Here is a 6,729-nt window from a genome sequence, read left to right as displayed (position 1 = left end):
AAACGGCCATATGTTTTGGAAATATGTATCTAAAGCTTGAAAAAAACCACCTACCATTTACATTTATAGAGTTCAGTTTAATTATTTGAAAAAGTACATAAATCCTTGTTTAGCTGAGTCACATACAGACATGGCCAAGCTCTAAAAGCACCATGACTCAAAGTATGTAAATTAGACCTGGATATGCCTTGTTGTTGTTCTTGTTGTTTTTTTTTTCTTCTGAATTGAATGACTATAATTGGAGACATTTTGAGCTGGGTATATCTGCCACTTAATACATTTGTGGAATTTTAATGTATTTGTTTCTCTTGCTCCTTCCTTCTTTGAGAATCAGTCGGGATTGTGTCTGTGCACCAGAGACTTACATTTCACACCTGATGTCTGCTAAGGGGGATACTGAGTGCCTCACTGGATATAAAGAGTGTAACATTTCCATCCGTGCTTTTTGTATATACTCACTGCATTTCCAGTCAGCTGTTTGGTCCCAGTAATGTACCCAAGAGTTTTTCTGAGAGAAAAGACGTGGAGCACAACAGCTGACATGCCCCAAATCAGCTTGAACCTCACTGAAACTTGTATTTTGACTGTAGCTCCACCTAGTCACTTCAGTCCTGCCTTGCTGGCAGCTTGACAGACACTTTCAGCTGAAAGACATTACTTCAAAATAGGTAATTCATAGAGTGAGAGGCAGAAACCTTCTTGACTGAAGAGGTTACTCTGAATTGCTTGTGGTTTTTGAGAGGCCTTTAATGGCTGTTTATACCACTTACAAACACAAAGAAATGGACTTGGCATGCAGTGTTCTGTAAACACCCAGCTCGTTACATGCAAAATGAAAGGGGCCCACCAGCTCAGTGAGAAGAGAGTGGTGACATATGGAAGATAGCAGGAGGACACCACCTAGAAAGCAGCTGAGAACAGATGTTATAAAACTGAATGTGACCTTTCTAGTGTATCCATCCATTTTTTCGCCCCTCAACTCATTCTGAGGATCCACTGGGTCTCTCAGTGCTGGAGTTCAAGTGACTGCGGCTGTCAGGGAGTACAACCTCATGTCATCAGTGTTCAGCCATTCTCGTAGACATTTTCTCCCATGGATCTGAGAGCAGGAAACCCCTCAGACCGGTTACACAGCCCATGAAAAGCTTCTTTGGAGGGTGTGAGAACACAGAAACACATCAAGTCTTTGCAGAAAGTACAGGTTTTTTCCTACGCTTCTGCAATTCATTAGAAAGGGCAAAAATTTGGGAAGATTAAATAAAAAGTCAATGATAAAACACTTTCTCTATTGCCTCCTAGCCCATTTTCACTTCTTTCAGCATTCCTAGGTTACTCTTCCTGCACTTCAGAAAGGAGAGCTTTCTTTCTCCTTTCTCTTTTACACAATATAGGCAGCTAAAGAAAAGAAAATTAGGTATGTCCCTGCTTATTCATCCTGCATGGTAAGCCTCCTTCAGTTTATCAAGTACAGTTATCAGAAGTTTTTGACAGAAAATACTACCAGTGTATTTAAAACCCAAAAACTTAGAAATTAAATCAACAAAAATTTTCTTATTTCTCAGTAGATTTGTCTAACAACCAGGTACCTTTATGAAATGCACAGAAAAAATACTACCTCTGTATGATGATATCTTTTTCCTTATCCCTCATGATTTTGGACAGGTCTATCATATCCATTGTACTTTACCACTTTTTTCAAAGTTTCAAAGAGTCATGTATCACTCCTTTTATGAAAGCTTTTTCACTTTAATTTTTGACTAGCCTCTTCTCTGTTTTTTGTTTTCTTTCTAGTTCTTCAATGGTGTAGTAAATGATGACCATTTTAGGACAGAGGCTGCTTTATAATATTATTTTATGTAGTGTCTTTGGGGTTTTATGTGATTACCATAACACAGGTGCATGGCAGTGCAGAAGTGCTGTGATATCAAAATCAGTGAGGGCTGTGAAGGTGTAGCTGATACCTCTGGTAATACTCTGTGGTGGAACTTCCACACCACACCCATAAATTAAAAGAAGTTAAATACTTGATAATGAAACTGATGGCAAAGAGCTGAAGCAGTGCTGTGGTGTGCAAGGGGAATCTGTTTCCCCATAACTATTAAAAATGCACTCCCCAAATACTGTTTGTCCTGACTAACCAGCATATTGCTTAATCTGCTAATGAGCTGATTTCCCTGTTACTCCAAGAGGCACCAGAAGTTTCCAGATGCTTGTACTGCTCATTTTTCTAGAGGAAGAGCTGCAGTAGTATAACCTAGGCCAGGAGCAAGCCATGGACTTTGGTTTCTTGCAGGAGGCAAACCACAGAGATTTCTCCAGGTCACTCCACCTCATTCTCTGGCCATTGGTGACTGAGCAAGTGCTTTTTTCTGGGGAAGGAATGGCAGCTCCAGCTGAAAATACCACATTGATGGAGTGCTTAAAGTGTCCTGCCATCATCATCATCATCATCATCATCATCATCTCCTGTGACTGAGTTTCCTTATTTGCAGAATTGTCTGTCTCATGTTTTAGGTCGAGTTGCTTCAGCTGCCAGTTCCACCTACTCAGCTGCACTTGGCAAAGTTGGTCCATGGTGTCAGGGAATTCTTTGTAGTATGCAGAAACCAAAGTGTTGATCTCCTCAATGGGCTGGTGCATTCATTGCTGTTCTGTTTTTTCCAATGCTAACATATGTCTAACATTTAATTCCTATTATTCACAGGCACATGTGTGTATCTATAGCAAACTCAAGAGAAAAATACGGATCTGTTACAAAATGCTGAAATTACAACTTCTTTTCTTTGCTTCAGATACCAGCTGGAAAGGTAACCCAGCTTGTCCAAAACCCATTTGGAAAACAAATTTTTGGAAGAAACCTGACCCTAAACTCTTCTGTTATGAACACCTTCATATTGCCCCTTTTGCTCTGCTGGGCCTGATTTTGGCTTAATCTACTTTTTGCTGTCACTGCCTGAGTTGCAGCTGACCTGACTCTGTTTTAGCCATGCAGGACATCCTAACATATTCAAGGCTGGAATTTCTCCTGGGAATGACATAAAATTGAAGGCTTTGCTGAGGTCAAGGACAATTGAGACGTAAGTATTCATAATAACTTCAAATTGAAAATACGTAGCTGAAGGAAGTGGGAGCAGATTTATTTGTTTTTACTGTTACCAATTTTATCTGGGACAATAACAGTTCATAGAAGTTGAGCAAAGAATATGTTAAACTTTGGAGGGGATCAGAAATAATTTTGTGTTCTGTTTTCATCAATAGGACCCAAGTTAGAACCAAGTTTCAAATTTCTTTTAATGCTGATATACTTACTGGCATTGAAAACCAGGGAAACAATTTTTTTCCTTAAAAAAGTTACAAAGCTGAGAGTTTCAGTGTCTGCAAGGAAGAAGCAGAACAGGAAAGTTGATGTGACATCATGAAGCATAAAGTTTTGGCAGCTCCAGGATTTGTTGGATTTGTTGTTTCACCTAAATCTTGGGTTTGTTATTTCACCCAAATCTGCAATTTACCCACACTCTTGACCCTTCAGCCACAGTAGTGTATTTCCCTTGTTTGGTACCTACCGTTGCTTTAAATTAAGACCTCAAAAGTCCACAATTTTCAGTGACTATTTCTCCTCTGCTCACTGGCTACACTGTGGAATGCCGCATTCACACAGCTGCTGTCTTGTATTGTTATTAATTGCTGTAATGATTTAGAAGGATAAGAGACTACTACAAGGATGTGAATATCCCCCAATATATGCCTTAATACTGCATGAAACCCCTGTGTGCTCACCACTTCAAAGGTTTTAACAGACAACAAAGGAAATAAAAAGGAGTAACTGCACCAGCTGAGAACATCAAGTAACTCCCTGTACCTTGGGACAAAAAAGACCATTTGTAGGTGGTTCTTTTCCTTGAATGTTGTCTGAGTAAAGCTCCTGCTTATCTTGGTGCTAGAAAGTAGGAAGTGTGTAATTCAGGAAAGGATGAATCAATAATTCTTTATTTCATTGTCATGTTCTCAACCTCTGCTGGCTTCAGGGGGAGCTTTGACTGAAAGATTTAAACATTTGTTACAGCATAGTAGGAACCACTAATGGAACGAATTTTTAGTAATGTCGAATGAGTTTGTTTGTTGGTTGGTTGGTTGGTTGGTTGGTTGGTTGGTTTTTTGGTTTGTTTGGTTTTATTTATTTCAAGATGACAAACTGATAGCCATGAGCCCATGTCTTGAAGTCAAATGCCCTCTTCTGGCCAGGAACCGATTTTCTTAATGTTTAAAATTAGGTGTTTAATATGATAGTTTGTTCTAAACAAAACTCCAGCTTAACTGCAAAGCTTTTTGTTGGTGATGTTGTGAAGCAGGTCAGATTGCTGGACTAATCTATTCCTGTTTGACAGATGGTTGTTTTCTGCCAAAACCTCATGCTGTGAGTCTCAGAGGGAGAGAAAGCCAGAAAATTAGTTAGTCAGGAAAGAAAGCAGAGTATGGTTGTCGCTTTTGTGATGGTGTATTTTAATGTACACACTAAAATCAGGGACAAGGAAGCTATGCAAAACTTCTGCATTAATGCATCCTGAAAACCTCACGGCCATGATAGAAGAAAGGAAAATTACAGGACATGCCCAGGATCATAACAGGAAAAAAAAAAATCTGATGAGGTCAGGATTTCAACCCAAGTTTAATGAGTTTTCATAACCTGTGACAAAGAAAATCATTTTGGACTCAAAGGCGCCTGAGTTCAGTCAGGGAGGGGAAGGAGAGAGTGGAAACATGCTAATTCACAGGAACTATAAATGCATGAGGACATTCCCTTCCTGGGACATGACTTTGCCTTCTAACACATGCCCACAACTTGTTGCCTCTCTTTTACGCTTTTTCCTTTGCACAATCCTGGCTTGGAGCCACCTTAAGTGTAGCAAGGGTGAATTTTGTTCACTCCAGAAACATCGTGTGGAAAGCAAATAGGAGAACTCTTCCACTTATTCAGCTGGTGTGTGCCCTGTTTAAAGAATGCATGTTTTTAAGAAATTCAGGAAGTTATGAAAAGTAAAGGGCTTGAGGATGGGCAATGAGCTTCCAGCTGAGACTTGGTTTTCACAGCTTATCGTGAGAGAGTGATTAATTGACTACTACATTTTTTTCCAGGAATGGAAGAAACTGTGTACTGGGAGGTGAAGAGTTAGGAGTTGGAGTAAGCTTAAAAGGCTACTACAGACATCAAGAACTGTGGCAGCTCATCAAATACACCTTTCAGCCTCTATAAGGTAAAGCTGAAGCTCAGGTTTCCATGGAAGCCCCTTCTCTGGTTTGGGGAAGGGTGCAAGGATTAACCAACAGTTTTTCTTGTACTTCTCCAATACACCTGAAAGACAGGGATGGGAGGACCCTATTCTTTGTGTGCGGAGGCAAGCAGCCATGTGAAAAATTCCTGGACTGGAACAGGGGGCTGCCTTGCAAAGTCCGTATTTAAATGTGTCTGATTTTTCAAATGGATTAAATCTATTCTTCAGTTGTGAGTTCTAAAAGCAAGAATGTGGCAGCTTGGGATTTTTTTCAGGTGGTAAAAGCGAGTCTGAGAGTAAATGGTAAGATTGTGTCCATGGAAAAAACAGGCATGTAATAGCAAATATTTATGTATAAGATAGGATGTACAGGACAGTGGGGAAGGGAGGTGCTTAAAAGCAGTATTTACATCTTTTTCCTTTCAGCAGAAGCCCTATTAGAGTGATGCAGAGAAAGGGAGCAAAGTCTTGCATGGCACTCCCATGAGGTATCATGCATTTCTTCTCAGTGGGAAAACTCCTAGCCCCACTTCTGCCACTGGGACCCCACATTCAGGCCTTTACAGCTCTGGGATTGCTACAGTCCCCTCTGAATGAGTGGGGTTTGTTCTTGCTGGTGTCCTCCAAAATACAGGTCAGCTCTTCAGATCAGGTTCCACAGTCATATCCTCAGCATGGGCATAGAATATATTTTTTTCTCTGCTGCCTTTTGTGTACATTTTTTCATTCCTCTTAATCCTACCTGCATTCTCTCTCCAAAGGACCTCAGACTGCCTTTAAACCTTGCTGTGAGCACCTTATTTATCCATTCTTTGGCTTGAAGTTTTTTCCTTTTTCTGCCATGGACAAAAAACCTTGAGAAGTGCTGTTTTTCCACAGTCTAAATGAAGGCTGTTGCTGCTCTCTGAGTTGGCAGAGCCAATCACCTGACCACATGAACTGGATTTCTCACTTAGCACAGCTTTCTCTGGTACATCACTGAGCCCAAATTCAGAGCAGTAAACATTACCCTGAATCCAACATGAAAGAAGGAGACATAATTTTGATGACAGCTCTTGATCACAGTCTAAAAGGGGATCTAAACTCTGTATGGAAAGGAACACAAGCATGCTCCACGTGCAGCAGTCTGTGTGGAAGGAAAGGAAAGGAAAGGAAAAGGAAAGGAAAGGAAAAGGAAAGGAAAGGAAAGGAAAGGAAAGGAAAGGAAAGGAAAGGAAAGGAAAGGAAAGGAAAAGGAAAGGAAAGGAAAGGAAAGGAAAGGCGAAAGTGAAAGGAAAGGAAAGGAAAGGAAAGGAAAGGAAAGGAAAGGAAAGGAAAGAAAGGAAAGGAAAGGAAAGGAAAGGAAAGGAAAGGAAAGGAAAGGAAAGGAAAGGAAAGGAAAGGAAGGAAAGGAGAAAGGAAAGGAAAGGAAAGGAAAGAAAGGAAAGGAAAGGAAAGGAAAAGGAAAGGAAAGGAAAGG

At 40.4% G+C, this 6,729-nt stretch overlaps 1 long non-coding RNA gene across 3 annotated transcripts; it reads left to right on the top strand.

Moving 5' to 3' along the window:
- The first annotated feature begins 2,049 nt into the window (after positions 1 to 2,049).
- Positions 2,050 to 5,909, top strand: LOC136288951 (uncharacterized). Of its 3 annotated transcripts, none has more exons than XR_010720665.1 (4): positions 2,050 to 2,319; positions 2,705 to 2,807; positions 2,985 to 3,077; positions 5,134 to 5,909. It is a non-coding gene; the product is annotated as an uncharacterized lncRNA (long non-coding RNA). The 3 variants fall into 3 exon arrangements; XR_010720666.1 differs by having other exon boundaries at positions 2,050 to 2,595; XR_010720664.1 differs by having other exon boundaries at positions 2,050 to 2,807.
- Positions 5,910 to 6,729: the final 820 nt, after the last annotated feature.

The sequence above is a fragment of the Chamaea fasciata genome, unplaced genomic scaffold (assembly GCF_029207755.1).
Source record: "Chamaea fasciata isolate MVZ Bird 193981 ecotype frontalis unplaced genomic scaffold, bChaFas1.0.hap1 SCAF_4, whole genome shotgun sequence".
Classification (NCBI taxonomy): Eukaryota; Metazoa; Chordata; class Aves; order Passeriformes; family Sylviidae; genus Chamaea; species Chamaea fasciata.
The sequence above is the reverse complement of the archived record's forward strand: the minus strand, read 5'-3'. Positions and strand labels throughout refer to the sequence as shown.